The sequence below is a fragment of the Stegodyphus dumicola genome, chromosome 1 (assembly GCF_044657685.1).
Source record: "Stegodyphus dumicola isolate Sdum_Otavi_A_Nest chromosome 1, ASM4465768v1".
NCBI classification, from domain to species: domain Eukaryota; kingdom Metazoa; phylum Arthropoda; class Arachnida; order Araneae; family Eresidae; genus Stegodyphus; species Stegodyphus dumicola.
In genome coordinates, this window is record NC_140768.1 from 104,301,975 (window position 1) to 104,326,024 (window position 24,050).

Here is a 24,050-nt window from a genome sequence, read left to right on the forward strand (position 1 = left end):
TTTATGTTTGTCGCGATTCGAAAAAATTTAATGTCTCTCATGTAATTTTCTTTCTCTTTCTTTTCCTTCCCCCTTGTTATTATTGTCTAAATACGAAGGATTTCAAAACTTTCTTCATGACTAGAATTCAGCTAAATTTAGGATTTATCCCGCCTGTGCATTTTTAAGATCTTCTCAAATCATCTGCTCTAGAAGAGCTCTTGTCAACTTCAATAAGTTTTAAATAAAAACAAGCATGCAGCCACGAGTTTCTTCAGCAAAGGTCGACCCATCGATGACAAGTTTCTTGGATTCGTCATAAATTACTACGCTTTGTTTGGTCTCGACAATGAAACATTTTCAGATCGCTGACACATTGTCAACACCTTGATGAATAAATACTCAACTTTCGATTCCACAGTCTGCGCGAACAATCCAAGGAGCAAAAGCGTGTGGAAGGGTTTGCATTGTTAATTTGCCGTCCCATTGTCCACCATGGGGCGCGAAGTGGTAATGACGAAATGGGAAAAAGGATTAGGGTCATTGAAAAGATGGACAAATTTCCGAGATTAACTGGTGGTGGCGTTGAGAAATTTTGTAGCTGATTGCGTTCATAATGGATGAATGCTCACCGAAAAAAAAAAAGATAATTCTAATGCTGCTTGACCTTTTCCTTGTAAATAAATAAATGACAATGCTGTTTAATGAGAAGGTCAAAAAAAGGGAAAAAAGCTGTAACAGCTTTAATATCGTTATTAATCTCTCGTGCATTTGAAATAGATGAATAATAAATAATGTACAGATTACTGGCAATATTGAAATGCAGGCTCGAGAGCTGCATGCATTTTCTCGCACGAAGCATGTAATTATTTTTTTTAAATAAGTTTATAGAATATGTTTTCTCTTTTTGTTTTGTATGTCGCTATTTTTTTTAGTGTTAAATAAAAGTTATTGTTGTGTTCCATCATTGGAGTTGCTTCATTTCGTCAAAGAAGTATTACAGTCATAATTATTTTGGAGGCACCGACCGAGATCGAATAATCGTGCGTATTTTTATTTTAATAGTTCATCACTGAACAGAATATTAGTGATACCAGGTTATTACTTCCTGTTGATATTAAATTGTCTTATTTTATTAGTTCATCACTGAACGTAATATTAGTGAAACCAGATCATTACTTCCTGTTGATATTAAATTGCCTTATTTTATTAGTTCATCACTGAACGTAACTTCCTGTTGATACTGAATTGTCTTATTTTATTAGTTCATCACTGAACGTAATATTAGTGAAACCAGATCATTACTTCCTGTTGATATTAAATTGCCTTATTTTATTAGTTCATCACTGAACGTAACTTCCTGTTGATATTGAATTGTCTTATTTTATTAGTTCATCACTGAACGTATTATTAGTGAACCAGAGCATTACTTCCTGTTGGTATTAAATTGCCTTATTTTATTAGTTCATCACTGAACGTAACTTCCTGTTGATATTGAATTGTCTTATTTTATTAGTTCATCACTGAACATAATATTAGTGATATTAGGTTATTACTTCCTGTTAACACTGAACTGTCTTATTTTATTAGTTTATCACTTGAACGTAAACTTAGTGATACCATTTTATTGCCGTCTCTAGTAGAGCTCAAAGGAAAAGAAAAATAGCTGAAGAGAAGATCTTGGAACCGATGAAGGAAGAAAATAAAGCATCCAAAGATATCTTTGAAGAAGAAGTTAAATCATCGGAATTAAACGTGGAAGATTTTCACGAAAACTTGAAAAACGATAAAGAAATTAATATTGAGAATCATTTTGCAATGCATTGTTATCATCATCTTTCGGCTTTCGATTTAATATCAAAGCCGCTAGTAATACACGAAGAAAACAATTGTCGAAAACAAAAAAAATTGAATATTATCCGAAAGGCACAAATGAACTGAGGAAAGGCTTTGTTGTGAATTATAGCCGAAGAACTGATCCAACATGGAAGAGATCTAGGCACCGTCAAAAAAAAAAAAAAAAAAAAAAATCTGAAATTTTTCAGATTTTAAATTACGTCCAAAGGGGCGTTTTTTTAACGTTTTGAGTGTTACCTTTATTTATTAAATATCATGTTCTTTGCACTTAAACCATAAAATTCAGTTCAAGAGCAATATCGCAAGATAATGTTAAATTAAGCATATCTTTAGAATTTCCGATATACACAGTCTCGCGAGCTGGAGATAAAAGTATTTTTTTTTTTTATATATAACGTTGCCATTTCTCGCTTTTAAAGCATTGAGTTTGTAAATCAAAAATTCGTTAAAGTTTTACAAAATATAAAATCTATAATAAAACAAATTCCAAATTTGGGATTTCAGATGCCCATATTCGCAGTAGGATTTCGTCATTCAAAATTCGATGGCTCTATATACCATTGTTTTATCACAATGCGAGAAATAGACAATCATTTATGCAGATTTTTCATTATTTAATTTCTTCAAATATAATGCAGGACTCTAACATTTTGTGGCAACAGTTTGAAAAGTGAACCGACGTTTATGAGTCCGACGCAAAATGCCAAAACGAAAGCAATAGTCCTTCGGGACTGAAATGCCTTTGGACTAAAAAAAAAAAAAAGGAAGACTAATTTGAACACTGTCCATTTTCTTCCTATTTAAATGTGGTGTAAAAATATTTTTTTTAAATTTAAAATTTTGACCTGAAGTTTGGAAATTTATCAGAGAAGTTACCTTTTCTCTTTAAGCAATTGAGCAAGCCGAGCTTATTAACCAGTTCGCCGTTAGGAAAATCGTAAACATTTCGTGCCATTTTTCGCATCCAAAGGTAAACTTTTTGTGTCTAAAACTGGGTTCAGAATATTTCTTTCCCCCTTTCACCACCTGTGAAAGCCTATTTAGAAGTTCTGTTCAAATCAGATTGAACAGCGTACCTGTCACACTGAAGGATGCTGAATAACGACCCCCTAAGAAGCAACATAAAACACAAAGACTGGTGTAATCCTTAGAGCAGATATTTTTCCCTTTGCACCCACCCCACTTCCATTTCCTGCACCTAACCCCAAATCTATTGCAATGTAAATGTAATTTTTAATTGTCAAGAAAAAGCTTTATATAACGTAAAAATAAGGGCATTAGCTAGTATTTGAAATATCCTTGAATTTTGTTTTATTGTTTTCTTGATGGCCTGTAACAAAAGAGAAGAATTGAATCGTTAAGAATTGAAAGGATAGCATTCAAATCCCTTTGTCCGTTAATAGAAAAGGAGAAAGCCGTTGTGGATCCCATAAGATATGTTGAGGGGGTAGCTTGTCGAAGAAAGTGTCCCCATCCTTTACTTTCCTGAAACAGCCCCGCTGTGATCCTAATGCAACACCGCTGAGAAGATAAGTAACCCATCAATCACCCCTTTTGATTTTCGACTCATTCTGTGGGGGTTGGAAAAACGTCGCTGCGTCGTATGTGTCTCGGGGGTTACGGTTCAGACCAAATTTCACCCCGACGAGAGTCTGCCGACGCTAACGGATGACGATGCCTTTTCTGTGAACGTATTTTTCTCGGGGCAAACGGTGAACTGGTTAAACTGTCAAAATTTACAGAACTTTTCCCTTCGGAAAAAGTCTCTCCGTTGGGGGAGAGGTTGTAACAGCTCTAATATCGTTATTAATCTCTCGTGCATTTGAAATAGATGAATAATAAATAATGTACAGATTACTGGCAATACTGAAATGCAGGCTCGAGAGCTGCATGTATTTTCTCGCACGAAGCATGTAATTATTTTTTTTTAAATAAGTTTATAGAATATGTTTTCTTTTTTGTTTTGTATGTCGCCATTTTTTTTAGTGTTAAATAAAAGTTATTGCTGTGTTCCATCATTGGAGTTGCTTCATTTCGTCAAAGAAGTATTACAAAGCATTTATTATTTTTTTCTAATGCCAAAATTCTCAAGCGGCTTTGGTAAGCACACAGAAATTCTCTAAAAGGAATACTTTATTTTCTCGCATATTTTTCTCCCCTCTTCCCCCTTCTTTTTTACTAATTTACATAATAAATGAAAAACAGACATGCATAAACTACAGGTTATTATCGCAATATTATTTCTTTAACCCATCAGCCGCTGGTGTTGCGTTGACGCAACGGTCAAAACAAATGCGTTTATAAATATAACTACCTAAGATATTTTATACCAGCAGATGATTTAAATATTATGAATATTATGAAGATTATTTCTGTAAAAAATATTTGCCTTCAACAATAATTTTGTTTATAATAATTAATCTCATACTTTAAGCAAAATTTTCGACCGGTTATTTTTGCTGAAAATATTTAAAGAAAGAATCGCCGTCTTTATGAGTGATCTATTTTTAGTCAAGGTCACCGTTTATCAGAACATTACATCAGTCAGATGTTTATATTTGTGTTGGGAAGGAAGGGGAAACAGGTGTTGCGTTGACGCAACGTCAGCGGGAAGCGGGTAGTCAATCTCCTTTTTCACTCATTCCTTTCGATGTTCTGGTTCCTGTTCTGATTGTTTAAAAATGCCTAGAACGAGGTATCTTACATTAGAAGAAGCCCTTCAAAGATTTTTTGATGAAGAAACAGATGATGAGGATGTTAATAATGACCAGAATGAAACTGATATTGTTGTTGTTCGCCCAGAAATTGCAGAGGCTAGTGACGAAGAAGAAAGGAATGGCAATGTTTTAAATAATGATAATGAAATTTTCCAAATGATACTGCTGGGGAAGTTGAAATTCACGTAAGAAGTAAGTTTCAGCCTTCTAAAAGCAATTATAGTCATACTAAAAAGTTTAAAAAGCAGAAGACTGAAATCTTGAAGTAGATAAAAAAGGAACTGTCAGTTATGTCTCAGGAAGAACATGAAGAAAGAGATAAAACAGAAATTATAAAAGACAAAACACAAGGTAAAACTAGTGCACAGATTTTCGATTTTCTTTTTGGTTTAGCCATTTACTCTCTTCTCGTTGAACAGACAAATATATATGCTCAGAAAAAAAAATGCCCAGAATTTATTGCATCTGAAACCTATATGAGAAGATTTATTGGAATATTATTGCTCACAGGATATCATTCTTTACCTCAAGAAAAAATGTATTGGTCTTTTGATAAGGACATTTCTGTTCCTGTTGTACGAGAATTGATATCCCGTTTGCAGTACAGGAATATGAAGCAGAATTTGCATTTGACAATAGTCAAATTGACAATACTGATAAATTATATGAGGTGAGACCGTATCTAAACTTACTAAATATCACCACATTTTACTACTGGAAATATAAAGTCTCTTTTAGATTTCAGACGCGAGAATGCATTATTTCTTTTGCAAACTCCTATTGAGAGTGTAGAATTAGCCAGAAATAGATCAGCAACAGGAAGACCTACTAAATTCAGCATTCAAAAACCAGTGCATGGAGATGGTGGACATTTTATCGTAAAGTCTGTTGATAAAAGACTTTGTTGTAAAGAGTACCATAGCCTGACTGTTTATAGATGCAAAGTATGTAATGTAGCTTTACATCATGATCGTAATCAAGCTTTTCATGCTTGAATCTTTCAAATGTAATAATCTGTATTTGTAAAAGAAATACAATGTATATTTTAATTTTAAATTAATTACAAGTAAAGTGATTTGTAGATTTATAAAACGTTATACAGCTAAAAAGTAATCCTGCGCTCCACTCAAAAGAAACATCACACGAATACAATCCTACTCACTGAACAACCGTAGTCTTATTCCGCTGACGTTGCGCGAACGCAACACTCGCTTTTTCCACAGGTAAGAGCATTTTTTTTTTTTAATTTTCAATGTAAATTTATGTTATAAATGCTTAATTTAAAATTTGTTATTATTTTCATGAGAAAAGAAAACATTCCTTGTAGTTTTGGCGGTTAATGGGTTAAAACAATCTTACATTCCAGTAAGAATACACAGTAATATTAAAAGTGCAATAGCTAATAAGATATTGTTACGAAATGTACAGGCGCGGTGAGACGGCTTCCCCCGCAAAGCAGTTTTAGGGCTGCCATAATGCCATAAAATGGGAAGGGAAGGCAGGGTTGCCCCATTTGGCAAGAAATCGCCGATTTGGCGACATTCGGGGACAAAATTGGCGATATATCATGGACGGATGGAGAACCTTCTGGAAGAATTCTTACCGGTTTAGCCCAGAATATTCTCGAACATAAGCCGAAAACTATATAAACCCTGCTAGTCCCCAGTCAGTGTGTGTGCCTCGTCGAGAAGGCGAGAGGGAGTGCCTCATCAAGAGTCTCGAGTTAGTCCGTGCGGAGTCGATCGAGTTGACAGCCGGGCAGCTAGTGCCGAGTGGGTTGTCGTGTGCACGGAAAGAGTCTCTTCGTATATCGAGGTTAGTGCATCGTCGAGAGAGCGTGTTAAGCTCCGGGAACGACTGAACCGAAGAGTCAAGAGCTGTGCTCTGTGTTCGTCGAGTGCATCACGAGTTGTAGCGTGGAGAGTCTCGAGAGTACGTGGAGTTCCGAGAACGACCGAGCAGAGTCGGGAGCTGTACTCTGGTGCTTTGCAGGGAAGCTGTCTTCACCGTGATAGCCTGATAGTCTGGAGGCTGTATCGCTGATCGAGTTAGCGTGTTGATAGTAGTTTATCAACGACTGTAAACGTGTTTTGGAGCTGTCCTGACAATACTGGCCAATAAAGTGTGTTTCGATACTTCATCAAATAGTACTTGCATTAATCACTCCAAATCCTCACGAACCCCGTACGAACGTGAAGGAAGAAAATAACGTAACAACTGGTGTCAGAAAAGAAATACGCAGCAATATCTTCAGTTCTACTTCCCTATAGTTTAAGTCTCGCCCTTTCTTAACGTCGTCTCTGCTCTTCGAATCATCTATGAATTATTGGAGAAGGTGAATGTGCAGCCCAGTCGGCAAAATCGTATACTAAAGGTCCTTTCTCGTTCGCTTCGCCGTGGTGGTTCGGTTCTTGTATTAAGTTGTCATAAAGTTCAACCGTTAGAAGGGAAATATTCGGCGTGATCTTCGCAGGCAGTTTGCGACAATTTTGTCTTGGTTAGTAAGACAAAAACAATCACTTCTCAGACAAATCCATTCTAATATTCAGGGCAGCTCGTCGTCTGTTCATTGAGAAAGGGGAAAATGACGCCAATAGTTTTTTTTTTTAATTTTCAGAACCTGGCGTTGAAACACAAAGGGAGGAAATACGCAAGGGGAATATACGAGGAAATATAGTATTAACCATCTGACTGGCCGGGGTTTTCGCTAAGAAAGCCCAAATTTCCTAAAACTACTATGAGAAACAATTCAAGGAGCAAAAATATTAGAAAAAAATTATTATGAGAATTATATGAGAAAAAGTTATGAGAAAAAATATTTTCTTGATTTTTAATATAAAATTTCTCCTGATATTTTATACCTGGATTTGTGTACTCTTAATATATTGTCTTTTAACATGCACGTATATATACGTTCTTACAGATATCATAAAACATATTCTAGGCCGTATATATACGGCCTTGCCGGTTAGAAGGTTAACTAGCGATGCGTCATTTTCAGACCCCTGTTTCACGTGTGTGCCCCTTGAAAGCAGAGACCCGAAAAATTAAATGTCAGAATTACTTTCAAGTCCATAGAATGCCATGGTTTAGTTTTAATGGATCCAACTTCAAATAAAGTTAAGTAAAATATTACATTAGCCTTGATTAGATTAGGTTATTCGGTTATGGCAAAGCACACGACGGCCATTTGCCTAAGGGAAGAAATGCCTTCATGGAGGGCTTTCTCTAAAAGAAAATGGTTCATTTTCACGTTACAAAAATAGAATCGTCAATGCATTCAACCCGTTTGCTTGGGTTCAAACCACGGTCCGACCACCAGGATTCAGTGATCTTAACTTTTGGGGGTCTTAAAACTATATATTCCGCGGAACTTAGAATTAAAGTAGAAATTCGACAAGAAATTATAAAGCATTCAAGTTAATTGACTAGAGTTTATTAAATAAAAACTAAAGATTTCGTTTTCTTTGAAAATTAATCAGACACTTCCGTTGGGTGGGCTGCCGACGTCAGCAGTGATGTTCGTGAGAGAATGGCTCTGGTTCTGCGACTCTCCAGTCGATGTGCGTGCAAAAATATTCCTGACACTACTATAAGCATTCTAATGTCATCCGAAACAAAGTGAAAAATCTTTCTCAACATACGTGGCAACAAAAACAAAATATTGTTACGAATTTTGCACACATGTAATTAGTTTTCATGAAAATATGTGTGAACTGTGGTATCTCTTGTAAAACATAAGATGAAAGGTATCAGAATGCGAAGCATCAGCGAAGGGTTACAGCGGTAAGTCCATTTAACGCTGAGATAAATTTCTATCACGCCAGTTTGACTCGATAGTACTAAGCTGGCGATGGTTTTGTTAGTTAATTTTGATCGTCAGATTTGGCAATAAATTGCCAAGCTCTGCGTGCATCAGCTCTGCGTGCTTTCAATCCATTACGAACCTGTACTCAAGTAATAAATTTGGTGTCAGAAGTAGGATTGAATGTCGGTGACAAAAGTGACTAAAACAGCTTTTGACAGTCTTTGCTGCATTCCAAGAAAAGATAGAAGGTGCCATAAAGTCCGTTAAAAAAGAGATGAAAGAGAGCCATGAAGTCAAGAGTTGTTCGAAATGCCATGATAAAGAACGTCATTAGATGACAAACAATGCCATTGCAATGTCATTAAGTTATATTGATGCTGGAATGTGAAAACTATGAAATACGCTCGTCGTGATTCGGATTCTGGACTTCACAAATAAGCGTCGAGAGCGCTTCCAGTTACACCAAGAAGGCATACAGAAAAGAGAGAAAAAATACCTTATAAACCAATAAAAATGGCTAAATATATTATGATATTTTTACATTTTAGGTAATTATATTAATTATTTAACAATTTTAGGTAACATTTAGGCACATTTTATTTAAGTTGTAACATAGTGGTAATTTTAGGCAGTATTAACATTAATATTATTAATTATTTAAGAATTTTAGGTAATATTCGCATTAATTATTGGAGAATTGTTAGGTCACATTTACATGAATTATTTGACAACTTTAGGTAAACAGCTTTGATAGACTGAGCAGTTAAACAATAAATCTTTAGAATTTAAGATGCAAAACATAAGATCGAGCATTTAAAATGAGCTGTTCGAAATGCCAAGCCAAACGGTAAAGGGGGGGATGATTAATTTGTGTATTAATGATATTTGTACATTAATTATTCAACAGTTTCAAGTAACATTTAGGTAATTAAAATAACATTTTGGTAATTTTAGGTAGCACTGGCATTAACAGTATTAATTATTAAAAATTTTTAAGTAACATTAAAATTAATTACTTAACAATTTTAGATATAATTTACATGAATTGTTTAACAATTTTAGATAAATAGTTACGATAAGCTGAGCAAAGTTAAAAAATGAGTACCTAGAACTTAAGATGTAAAACATAAGATCATGTATACAAAATGAGCTGTTCGGAATGCCATGCCGAACGACAGGCGAATACCGTAAAATAATATGCGTTTCGTATAACCTGAATAAATAACATAATAACATATTTTTTCATTTTAAATGAACGCCGCATTTTGTACATATTTAATAAAAAATTACTTTAATTATCCAAGCCATACTTGCATAATTTTTTTCCCGTTATTTCCCGTAAGTTGAAATGCCAACAATTTATATTTTGCCAGAACACGAAATTCTTGTACGGTTTTCAAGCAACTGATAAAACCCAAGTGTCCCAAAGCATCTCTATGACACAAGAAATGAATGCAATGCGTTACATTTCTTTGAAACAAATTATTTTAAAATTAGTTTCATATAGTTACTAACATAAATAAATAATTGCGTCAAATTTGATGAGTAATTTATTTAAATAATTACTTATAAACCTTTCGGATTGAGAACACGAACAGTTAAGACAAGCAGTCGTAATGTATAAATCACGCGATAAAGGCGTCATACAAATAATCTACTTAATTTTTTTTTCAGAAAAAGAATTTCGAATGTAGGTTTCGACTCCTGTTAATCTAGATTACATTATATGTATTCAGTACCTGTTCCCAATTTACGGCTTAAGTTTAGTTTCGATTTAAAGGAGAATCTAAAGAAAGTTGCAAATCCGGGAATGTTTAACGAAAAGCTTTGAAGGCCATCTCACAATCCAAGCGTGTTGTGCCCAAGTCAGGGCAAACCCAGAAAGTTTTAAAATCACACACACATAAAATAAATTAATTAATTAAAAAAATTAATAAAAATCTGAAAGGTTTCAGATTTTAAATTACGTCCAAAGGGGCGTTTTTTTTTAACATTTTGTCTGTTACATATATTTATTAAATATCACGTTCTTCGCACTTAAACCATAAAATTCAGTTCAAGAGCAATATCGCAAAATAATTTTTAAATTGAGCATATCTTTAGAATTTCCGATACACAGTCTGACGCGCTAGAGATAAACATGTTTTTTCTGTACAACGTTGATATTGCTCGCTTTGAAATCCTTGAGTATGTTAATCAAAAATTCGTTAAAGTAGTGTCACAAAATCTGAAATTGATAATAAAACTAATTTCAAACTTCGGCTCGCAGGAGGATTACGTCATTCAAAATTGGATGGCTCTAGATATCATTGTTTTATCACAATGCGAGAAATATACATACATTTGTGTAGGTTCTTCATTATTTAATTTCTTCAAATATAATACAGAGCAATAGTATTTTGTGGCAACTATTTGAAAAGTGACGCGGACATTCAGAATGATTCGACGCAAAATCATAAAACTAAACCAATAGTCCCTCAGAGACAAAGCCTCTTTAGACTGAAGAGCCTTTCAAATATTTTTCTTTTAAGCAAAAACAGATATTTACTATTACCAAATGATCAAACTAAAACTATATTGCTGAATAGCATTAAAAAACAACTGAAAATGGATTTCAAAGGTTCCAACTAGAGGTGTTCATTTTTGAGTCCGAATTACTTTCTAAATAAAAAAGGTGTTACCACCAAATATTAACATCAGGTATAATATTTTAAAGAAAAGATATGGTGAATATAAAACAAGTCTATGGCAACACTTAACACACTATTGAGAATTCTAAAAATATGCTCTTTTCTGTTGAATTTTAAGTAGGGCAAGGGCGAAGAAAGTGATATTTAATAGTAAGTTAAAAGAACAAAGAAAAAAAAGTTATGTGAAGAAGTAAGTATGTTCTGAAGTGATTCCAAAAGCAGATTGGTAACTTGCGATACTCAGCGAGAGAATAAAAAACCTTAACAAACATTATGATGTGACGTTAAGATCTGAATCCTTTCAGACTTTTTTTTATAGACAGTTTGATATAAAACAATAGAATATCAAGACAGTAAAAAGCTATCTTAATATTTGAAAAAGTGGAATATATGCATATATATGTGTATTTATTTAAGACTTTTTTTTACGCATAAAATAATTCTTGTGGCAAAATGTTTATTATACATACACTGTATCAAAAATTTTTATTTTAAAACAATCCCAACATATTTCCGTGCAATATGCTGATGAAAATTAATCAACTGTTGTTAAGAAATAAGAAATTTATATATATATATTTGTAATAATAAAATTCCATAGTCAAGAATACACTTAAAATTCTAACTGTATGTTCTTTTCATTTTTAATGGCGACGTTCTCTTATTTGAAAGTACGTGGAATTGAATCCACAGCCCCGTAGTCAAGTTGTTTTTCCCGCCTTTTCTACACGTACAGTTATAGAATGTTCTGGAAATATTTAAAGCGAACTGGATTGGCTGACGAGGCTGACGTCATTGCTTGGAATCCCCGCCTTTCCAGAGGCTATAAAAGGACTTGCAAAAGAATATCGGGGCTTTTTCTTAAATGTCACGATGCAGTAAACTTCATACAAAATGTTATTAGTAGTTCTTTTTTTATTTACTCCGGATATCTGATTTTGTAACTGCTATTTCTCCTGACCAATAATAAATGGATCCTGTTTTTTAAACTTATCGTCTGATAATTTAAGCTACGACTACATTTATGATTCTTCAACAATCTATTTATTCCTGACAAAAGCTGGTACATCACATATATATATATGAGACATAAAATATGAAAGAAAATTCTTAACTTTAATTTGGCAATTGTCTTTTTAATTCCTCATTTTAATTTACTACGTCTCCTTTTTATATTAAATCTATTATTCAAAACTGCGTCATCTGAAACCCAATCCCCGTTTTATCATCTTATTAACCCTGCAAAGCGGTTAGCTGTTGTCCAATCACTTTAAAATTTAAACAAAATGAACTCTATAAATACCTTTTGTTGAAATGCACACTCACTTCTTCCTGCCTTCCTCTCGCTGTGCAAACGTGAGCTGCTCATTTCTCTGCTTCATCCTTTGTCCCTCTTTGTGACCAGTTTTGTAAAATTTTGGGGTGTTTGTCGTACCCATAGTGATGTGCATATAACAAGGATAAGTGCCCTAAAAATTATTCACCAAGAAATAAAATTATGTAGTGAATTTGCAGGTACGCTTGTCGCCAAATTCTATCCTTCTACTGCATACCAGTAACATCTATAGTCTGCGTAACAGTAACATCTATAACCATCTCGACCATGAATAAATAATAATTGGTGTCTTCTCTCCCATGCACCCTAACATTATTACAGTTATATATCTATGTGTGCGTGAACAGGAATTTTAATGAGTCCTGTTAATATCATTTCACGGATACGGATAGTAATTAGTAATAATAAAGAATTTCGCTTGCGCCTTTTAAATCACTTAGTTTGTCAATTAAGAACAGACAGATTAAATTCGTAAGAAATCAGAAATATCTTACACTTTGCCGAATGGGAACACATTAGCTCTTGGAAGATAAAATATTTTATATTCGACTGGGACAACATATTTATTTTAAATCGCAGACTCTAGTGGTGATCCAATTTGGAAGACGCTACGTTTTGCCGAATGGTAATACTTTTCATTTCAATGGCAGAGCTTGTTTGGGGGTGGGGGGTTAACTTTGAAAGACAAATAATTATTTCACGATTTGCCTAGTGGCAACATATTTTTTAATTGCATAATTTCCTGATTAAATGGGAATCTTTTCCTCTCTGCCGAGTGGTAACATGCTGCTTTTAAATTCTTCAATTTGCTCATCAAAATTTCACTAAGTTCGCGCAAAAAATAAAGGCAATAACAATGATTATTATTTTCAATATTTACTTTTACATTTCAAGAATACCTCCAAAAAGTGTTATTATTTTCACTAAGCGTAATTAAAACTAATCGCAATTACTTAGTTTAAACCTGCTTAAACTGAAAAACTAGAATCGAGTAAAACTTTCGGGTATACCACCTTTACGTATAAAACCAGAACGATATAAAACTATAAGGATATAAAACTGGAAAGGTACAAAAATTTCAGGTATGAACCTAGACTGAAATAAAACTTTCAGGTATAACACTTTACGTATAACTAGAATGGTATAAAACTAAAATGATGCAAAACTAAAATGGTATAAAACTAGACTGATATATAACTAGACTGATATAAAACTAGAACGGTATAAAATTTTCAGGTATGAAATCTTTATAAAACTAGAATGATATAAAACTTTCCGGTATAACACCTTTACATATAATTTGAATGGTATAAAACTAAAATATGTAGTTGCCCAGTTACTGCATGAGTAACAATTATTTTTTATTTTAAGTATTTTATATTTTTGCTTGCGTTGAATTACTTCGCAAAATTAACTTTAACGTTTTGTTAATATTCATATTTACATTTCTTTCATGCTGAATGGCAACAAGTAGTTATTCATGTTTATATTTATATTTTTTATGCTGAAGGGCAACTAGTAGCGATTCATGATTACTTTGGTTTTCGAATGTTGATTCTCTTGTGATTGTAATTCAAGCAGCAGCTCATTTTAATAGCTTAAAAATAAAAGCTGTAAACTTAGCTATTCGTTAGTGATTCTTGCTGTGCCTAATTTGGTTTGAATATCAGTAGTCAAGACAAAACTAGAATGGCATAAAATTTGCAGGTATACCTTTACTTATAAGATCAGAATGGTATAAAACTAAACTGATTTAAAACTAAAATGATAAAATAACTAGAATGGTATAAAACTTAAAATATGAAATTTTACGCATGAAACTAGAATGGTAGAAAACTAGAAACCAGAATTAATGGAGATCAGATTGAATTGTTTTAATAATTTTTTATATTTTTGAACTGTTTTCGAACTGTTTCATGGGCAGTTTCTTCTTTTCGGTATCAAGCTGCAACCTGAAATGTTTAGGTGTGTTATTTATTTCTATTTATTCAAGAATCGAGTTATTAATTAATTCCGCTAAACCAACAAATTTTCCATGGATCAAAGGGCAAATATGCAGGCTTAAAAGTTCAAAACTACCATTTCGTATAAAACCAAACCGCCTCACTTGATTACAAATAAATTATTACTATTTCAACTCCCCTCAGTCTGAGATAGACTTACATCACTGTTCTAATAAATGGTCAATAATCTTTCTTGTTCTTTTGCAAATGGTTCAGCAAGCGCAACAATCATTGCCAGCGGACAACTAACTCTGTACTCCGGGTTTAAGAAAGAGCCTCCATTGTTAAAGATAATCCTTTAATGCTGCATCTTTAGTGAGCATTTGCTTGCATTTCTGAAAGGCTAACATTATTTGAATACAATCACGAATGAAATTAAAAGTCTTCTTAGTCAATGGTACTTAACTTCCGTTAGTAATCCTTCGAAAAGTCACTGCACTCATTGTGAATATGTTCTTCTTGCCATTATGGTTCTCCCGAAGTCTTAGTACGCTAAATATCATTCATTTATAAGTTGGAAAATGTGTTCTGTCTTTGATGCAATACAAGTGCCGTTAAGTCCGTATGGACTTAATTTTGCACAACAGGAGGTATTAGTTTCAAAGATCACTTTTTTTGTGCACATTACATTTGTGTGCATCGTTTTTAAAATGTTGCCACCAAATGTAATTGCCATGTATTATTTTTAAAGAAATAATATATTGAAAATGAAAACATGTATGACAATATTTCACATTTTATCGAGAATTCTTAAGATATCCTATAAAAAGTATTCTTAATTTTTTCGCGTTAGGTTCAGGACATTATGCGAAGGGTAAAATATTTAATTTTTCTTTTAAATTTAATCTATCTGTTATTCATTAACAAACTAAGCGATTTAAAAGCAATAAATGCAGTTTTACTTATAGATTACTTATAGAAAATTTCTGTTATTACTTATTAGATGGATCTGTGTAATATACTTTTTTATTTTTCATAGTAATGATTTCAGGCGGTTAGTTATTTGAAAAGTAAAACAGAAAACGAAAGCGATTTGACGCAAGAGTAAGGTTCGAGAATAATAGCCTGGGAAAAAAATGTATAGCAATCAATGCCTATCATTGGCCCACCAGCGGCCGAGCGGTTAAAGCCGCTGAACACTGGTAGTTCGATCTGGGGTTCGAATCCCGGCGATCGGGCTGGCTGCATGGGCGTTTTCGTGGTTTTCCCCATGTGTAACGTGGATATGAGCCAGTTTCCCTTAAAAAGACCTCCACGGGGCATCCCTCCCTTTCCGTGTAGTGCCTAAGGGCGGAGCACGCAATAAAAAAAAAAAAAAAATCCCTATCATTCTATCAGGAATTCTAAAAATATGCTCTTCTGAAATACTTCGTCATTTTGTTGTTGAAATTTATGTAGCGTAAGTTTCAAGACAGCCGTGCTTAATAATAAAGGTAAAAAGACAAAAAAGTTGTGGTAGCAGGAATACGTCCAAGAGCAGACTGGTAACCTTCGACGCTCTGCGAACGCATAAAAAACTTAACAGATCCTCTAGCGCGAAGTTAAAAATTTGAATTCTTTCAGACTTTCTGTCTTTTTTTATAATTTAATTTAAAATCGATGTGGTTTCGGAAATTCTTTCTTAACTTTCATTTGGAACACTTAAAGGAGGAGCACGAAATCCCAGGGTTCCGGAGAGCGCAGTTTGAAAATAACTGTTACATATAAATCCAGCCTCATGCCAAATGTAATTTGCATTATTCCTGCGCTTTTGTATTTGCCTTATAGCAATTCAGCAATTCCCTTCTATAGACAACAAGATATTTGACCCTATGCGTTTTTTTAATTCAACTTTCCCGAAACAATTAGTTAGTTAGCATACACGGAAAAACTGAAAGAATGCCAAAGGGCTGGCCCGGCATTAAGCACAGAGTTCAGCCATCCTTTCGCGAATTTTTGCGAGGGCAGTTGCTCGTCGCCCACCATCCGAACGCGACCTTGCGCGTCAAACTTCCGCACCAATTAGTTGAATGCCGGAATTAGTAATTGTTGCTGGCCGCCTCTGAAAAACTCCTTTTTCACACCCTGTTGCCGCCGCTTGTTGTAACCCGAGAAGAAATATTCCACGGTGGTTGACTGCACTTAGTATTTACACCTATGCCACTGATACCGCAATTGGAAGCAGACCGTGAACTGTTGTTGCCACCTACCATGTTTTAATAAATGCTAATAATGCCCGAAATTAAAACAGTAAAGTGAAATGCATCGTTAAAAGGTTTCGCGAGGGCCAAAATACAACTAGCGTGAGTTGTATAGTCCATGCCGGTTTGTTTGAGCTGTAAAGATGGTTCTCGTGGATTGGAGACGCCAAAGGAAATAAGTGGGTTGGGATCTTGCAATGCTTTTGCAATGCAGCCTGTTTCACAAGGTTTTTGTTACAAAATATGACCAGAGTTCAGAGAATCTCGATAAAATCCGGTGCAGTCACGTTGGGGTAATAAGCGTTCGGTTACCGATAGGGTTTTTACAGGACACAGAAAGAAACGGTTATGCCCTATTTCAGGCTTTTCCACTTGAGGTTGTTTAGCACCAGAAGGTGCTCTTAGCTGAAGCTAACTTTTTGCCAGTATCACTTTTTTGTCCGAATCTCTTTTTAAATTGCTGCCATTAAACGGTATCGGGATATATTATTTAAAAAAAATTAAAATAATGAAGAATCTATATGTATGTATGTTCCTCGTATTGTAAAATAACGGCGACACTGAATTTTTAATACTCGTGGACCTCTCGAAACCGAATTTTGAATTTCGAATCTGGTCTGGATTTATTTCAAATTGTATACAAATTTAACGAATTTTTGTTTAATAAACTCAGTGGCAGTGGCAACACTGTTCGAAACAAAACGGTTTTTATCTCCAACGCGACAGACTCTTGACATTCGGCAAAAGTTAGAAATTTATCTTTCAATTTTAACCCACAAGTTCGGCTGTTGCCAGTTCATCAAATAAAATGGTTATTGTCTCCACGAGCCAGCGTGTTGCCACTCAGTAAAACGTAAGATATTTAACTTGCAAACTGCAACAAAAATTTTTGCAGAATTTCTGTTTTCCCCAGAAAAAAAGATTCCTTGAAAACATCTCCTTCAAACTAAGGTCGCTTCCCCCCCCCTAATTTTTATTTATATATTGGCATGTTCTCTTTCAATGAGAGAATGATCACGTGGATTAGTTATCAAATAATCTCTAAAAAACCTTATGAACAAATCATAAATGAACTTTTACAAACCGTCTGACCATCAAGCCCGTAATGTACGGTTCAGAATTCAGAATGTTTTTTGTGACGTCTTTAAGAAATAATATACACTGTGTATGAATAAAAAACTGCATTACCTGTGAAAAAGTATGAAAGTGGGCAAATAATGTGTTTCATGTATATATTTTATATAAAGATCGCATTGTTACAATAAAATAAAGTTATAGGATTAATCTTAATCAAGTATTATTAGGATTAATAGATTATTTACACTCAATTAGTCACAAAAATGAAAAAGATTGAAAAATACAATATTTAACAAAGCACGTAGTAAAGTAAATGATGCTCAACTTTTGTAGTTAATGTAAATTCTACAACTGCAGTCATATTATATATATTTAGATTTGTATATTACTTCAGTATTTAGTAGATCATCCACGAGCTACAACGAAAACCTTGCAGCGATCCAGCATTAAAGATATCAACGTTTGAATGTAATCCTGGTCAATTTTCGTGGATCCAAAACCTAATAACGCTTTTCTGCAGTTTAATCATATTAGCAGGCTTCTCAGCAGCAATTTTGTTCCGAAGACTGGCTTTATAATATAAGATAAGCTAGCATAATCTGCTTTAAACACCTATCCAAGATGTGGGTATAAACTGATACATTCTCAGTTTCAGTAATAAATTTCAGGCTTTCACCCCCTTTGGTATATATGCATCTGCAGAACAATTAGCTCGCTGGTAATTTCACTGTAGGTAATATGCAATCTGGATGACAAGCTTCACTTTTACTTCTCTGAACACACAGTTTGCCGTCCGATCACAAGTTTAGATCCATCCAAAAGCATTATTGAGTCCCACGGAGCCTTGATGCATGAGACACGCTCTTTTGTTGTGAAAATCGCTTCTGAAGCTTTTTAGCCCAAAGGAGGGTTGAACCCAAAGGGCTATTCTAAAGAGGAAAAAGAATTCTAAAGAGGCCGTGTTTTAAATATCTTACGATTTTGTTCTTGAATTTTATGTGGCTTAAGTGAGAAGAAAGCTTAAGTGTTTAATAACAAAGCTAAAAAGAAAAAAAAAAAAGTGCGTCAGCAGAAATGAATCCAAATGTAGATTGGTAACTTGCGATGCTCAGCATGAAAAACCTTAAAAGATATTCTGGTGTAATGTTAAAATCTGAATCGTTTCACATTATATTATATTTCTTTCTTTTACTAATATATATATATATATATATATATATATATATATATATTTTTGTAATGAGTGGGATTTTGATTATGCCAGTCAATTACCAGTGCATAATCGGCTATCGACCCCTTGATCATCATGGATCCTCTTTAATTTTTCATCCAGGGGCGTCAACATATACCCCTGGGAACCCCTATTCTAAGGAATAATTCTAGCGTAGTTTAGTCTTGACATATCCTTGTTACTGTGGGTAATATGTCAATTTAAGTCCACATTGGCAGACATCACAGCAGAGTTTAATGCGGACATGCCAAACCGATCAGTCACAGTTAAAGATATCCAAGCCAAGCCATCAAGCGTAAAATTCTCAGTAAGTTGCTCTGGAATGCTTAAGATAATAATAAGTGAAGAAGTGTTAAATCTAGACTAGACTGTTGGGAGTAGACGCTAAATCGGAAGGAGGAAGTTCTCACGGCTCGTTAAAGTAAATGGTCATGCTCGATTGAAGCGTGTTTATCTGCTAAAAAGGTGAGAGTGAATCTGTTCGTACAAATTGTAGTAATCTTTCGAAGGTCACATCTTGCTTGATTACTCGTCGTTAAAATACTTTCCTGAAGATTTCAACAGTTCTAATTTGGTATTAGATCCTTTAATTGGGAAAGATTTCAAATTTGGTATTAGATCGTTTAATTGGGAAAGATACCCCATTTTAAATTATTTTAATTTTTAGAGGATATCTGCTTTTACCATGGCTGCTAAATTCATTTTTAGAGTCCATTTGCAAATCTTTATTGCAAATATATGTATTTTATTGCAACAAAAAGCATTATTATTCAATGGATTGTAAGATTTATCCTAAGTTTTTAACAGTTATTTTAAGTCGAAGCTCCTTTCCTATCTCTCCTAATTTCAGCTTACAATTGAATAATGTACAAATGAGTAAGAGTAGTATTTAAGTCGAAGTTCCACTGGCTTCGGGAGAGAGCCTCAGAGTTTCTGACTAACGTGCGTCTGCCTTCTGGCCACGTCTTTCTAAGCTCTTACTACGCTCGGCCGTATCACAGGTCCTTGATAGTTTCGATAGATAATTCGATATTTAGGGGCCAACTACTTAGAATTGTGATAGCTTTGGCTATATCTCTGTAGTTAAGTAGTCTGTAGTTAAGTAGTTAAGTCTCTGTAGTTAGTTTGGCTATATCTCTGTAGTATTAGTTAAGTTCTTATTATGGGTTCAACCCCAAGTGGTGGCTTTGCTGTACGCCCTGAAAAAGGGACAAACTATTCCTTATTATTTTGAGCAATAAAGGACAATTAACCCTTCTCGAGTCTTACGTTCCTGTTACTGAACTTAAGCGATTATTCGCTTAGCTCTTCACTAGGTTCCTCCACATTTAGTTGTTAGATAAAAGGGTGGAACCCCTCAGGATAATAATACTTTTTTTAAGTATTATTATGCCCTTTAATTGAAAATGTCAACTCATTTTAAAACTACTGAGAGCCGCCTGAGATAGCCATTGATCTGACTTTGTTGTAAAAGTCTTACAGTGTTAATAGTCATCCTGGCAGAAGGGAATATTTCCTCCGTGTAAATATATAAATATAAATATTACATGGGCGTACAAGGCCTGTGTATAAGCATAGATATGTTGATTACAATCATTGTCTTGTACAAGTTACATGTGATAATTACATAAAATCATGACATCTATGTGTACATTTAAACATTATCTGAATTCATATTTACAATACTTTTACTGAGATAATCAAAGTAAACTTGTTATTCATTTACACATGGACTGTATTTTCAATATCATTTAAACTGCTTTACAATACTTATTATTTTTATCAAGTACATACAAACTGGATAGTAATATGCTTACATTACAATAGTTTTGCTCTTACAGTCATGTTACTATACGGGGTGAGCTATTTTTCTAGTGTTGATTTTCAGCTGTTTTAGTATTTTGAATTGTTATTAAAATTGTGCTGCGAAGGTACAATTCTCAAGGGAGGAGGAGAATTTCTTAGTACCTTGCTGAGCATAGCCTGATTACCTCCTCTATTTTAGTTTTCGTCTGCTTGTTGCCGCAGGTATTCTCCGCCATTGCGGCCAGTATTCACTACTTGGCATTTTTAAATGCAGTTTATCGGTTTATGGGCAGTTGAAGAGGAAGTGATTTGCATCACCTACCGCACCACATTCACGCAATTCTGATGCTCGTTTGCCGAATCTCTTAAGATAATGTGGGAAGGGACCATGGCCAGTGTAGAATTGAATTTGTGCTCCGCTGTATGTATTAACTGTGCATGTAACGTTCGGAAAGAACTTGTAGGTTTTCCTCCCTGTGCTTTCCCTTTCTCATCTTTTCTGCCATTCTTGTAAAAGGCTATTGAGCGTGATTTTTTTAAATAGGACTGCAGAACACTTACCGCGTTTTCCAATCTACTAGTCATTGGCTGCAGATTTCGCAAACACGTCCGCCGCTTCGTTGCCAGTAATACCCACATGAGCTGGAACCTAGATAAGGATAGGTCTGTTATCTGGTGGGATACTTAGCAGAGTTTTCTGAATATCTTGCACCAAAGGACTCTTTGTCTTATGCCCTCGGATGAACTCCAAACTTGAGTCGCTATATATGTTGACCTTTATTCCTAATTGATATTTTGCCAAATTGATGGCTGCTTTTAATGCAAGAAGCTCTGCCTGAAAGACGATATTTTTGTCTGCCAGTCGTCTTTCCCAAGTTTTAACCACTTGTCCTTCTTGGAGTACACACTAGGCGCAGCCTGTGCCTTTCTCCGTCTTTGAGCCATCTGTATAAATAGCTAATGCCTTCTCATTTGGCGGGGTGTATTGCATGTGTATTGTGTGCGATAAATCTGTATCTGCAGGGTGTCCAAGCATGATAGTCTGTGTGGTAGAATGTATTTTGTCAGAGAGAGACGTTATTTTCTAGGCGCAATGTCCTTACTAATAGTGATTCTCTCTCCACTAGAAGATCCAGTGGAGGGATACCCGCCAGCGCTTGCAGTGCCGCAGTTGGGGATGTTCTATAACCTTTGCATATGATCAAAAGTTGCATTCTTTGTATGGTGAGAAGCTGCCTCCTCATATGGGCAGTAAGCTTCCTTCCCCATATGGCAGCCCCATATAATATGATCTTTTCTGAGATTTTCTGTACCAGCTTTTGAGTATAGTGATTGAAGTGCCCCAATGAGGTCCTGATGTTCTAACCATGGAATTACTAAGTTGATTTATTTTCTGCTTAAGCTTTTTAATATGAGGTACCCAGGAAAGCCTATTGTTAATTATAATACCTAGATATTTAAGGTCAGTGACCTCTTTTATAGAAACTCCATTTAGCTTAATGTTGGGATTCCTATTTCGCGCTCCATGTCTACATATAAACAGTTGTTTAGTTTTATCTGCTGAGATATTTAATTTGTGCTGATCTTCTTTTGCCATTTTTCTTAAACTACGTTTGATTCATTTCATTCTAAAAGTATTTTTCTACAGTAATTTCACACTTTCGGATTTTACGTGTTTCAGTAGCACGTCAGCATTCATTTTGTCGGGTTTTATAGCTTGCTTTCAATTGATCGACGCTGCACGAACTTGACAATGCGTAGCGAAAATACAGTATAAGATCGACACGGTAAAAATACATTTTGATAATGATATGGTAGTTTTGATAATGTTCTACGTGGTAAAAAGAAGTTTTAATAATGTTATCCGGATGGTTTTGATAACAATCAACATTACTGAAAAGAAATTTTGACAATTTTCATGATCGACACGATTTAATAATGACGATTTTGACGATGGCATGACGATTTGGATATGAACGTCACAATAAGAAAAGAAATTTTGATAACGATAGTCATGATAAAAAAAAAAGAAATTTTGTAATGCTGTCATGGTAATTTTAATAGTGATCGACACGATAAGAAAGAAATTTTGATAATTATGTCATGATTATGATAGGTACGATAAAAAGGAATTAATAATGATGCCATGAATAATTTTGATAAGCATCGTCACGGTAAAAGTAAATTCTGATAATGATGTCATGATGATTTTTATAATGATTGACACGATTTGATAATGATGTCATGATGATTTTGATACTGAAAGAAATGATTTGATAATGACGTTATGGTGATTTTGGATAAGGATCATAACACAACATTCTTTTCTTTTTCGTATTAACATTTTGTTTTTTAACTTTACTTACTAAAAGCATTTTCGTCACACTGACGCCCCATAAAATTCAACAGCAAAATCTCAAAGTATTTAAAAACAGCCTTTTGTTAGAGCTTTCAATACATTAAGTATTGCAATTAACTCTTTAGCCCCAAAGGGGATATTAGTCTCGAAATGTAATTTTGCGTTGATTAACTATAAACGGCGTGTTATTTTTCAAATTGTTGCTACCGCGTGTCCTTTATTATTTTTAAAGAAATTAAATAATGAAGAATCTGCATGTTATGTATGCATGTTCCTCCCATTGTGAAAAACCGGCGGTTCATAGAAATGATCCAGTTCTGAATAACGTAGTTCTCTACCCGATCATTTGCCCCTGGAAGCAAGAATTAACAATAACTACGTCAACGATTTGAAAGCAAGCAATGGCAACACTGTTCGAAACAAAACAATTTTATCTCCAGCCCGCATGACTGTGGCCATTCAGAAAAATGTAAGTTAATTATGTTCCAATTTTAATTAACAAACTCGGCTCTATGAAAGCAATATGTTTCCGCTGTGGAAAATAAAACACTCATCTTCTAAGCGACAGCGTGTTGCCCTCCAATAAGTTTAAGATACTTTCAAATTTAAACTGGAAACTAACTGAGTAATAAACTAAGCGATTTAAAAGAAATAAAGAAAGTTATTAAGACTATTTTTTCTACTTTTTAATGCGATTGATTTAAATAAACATGTATTAAAATTACGAGACATCTAATTAGAAATATTCAATATTTTTATGAAATGACACTAGCTGGACTTCTTAAAATCATTATCTACTTTTTCCTTTCAACGATAACTATTTTAGGCGGCTAGTTTTTAAGGAAATATTGTAGTGAATATAATATAATATGTACGGTAACCTATAACTCTGTATTGGGAATGACAAAGATAGGCTGTTTCTGAATATTTTGTGATTTTGCAGTTGAACTGAATTTTATGTGGCGTAATTGCGAAGAACGTGATATTTAATAAATAAAGTTAACACA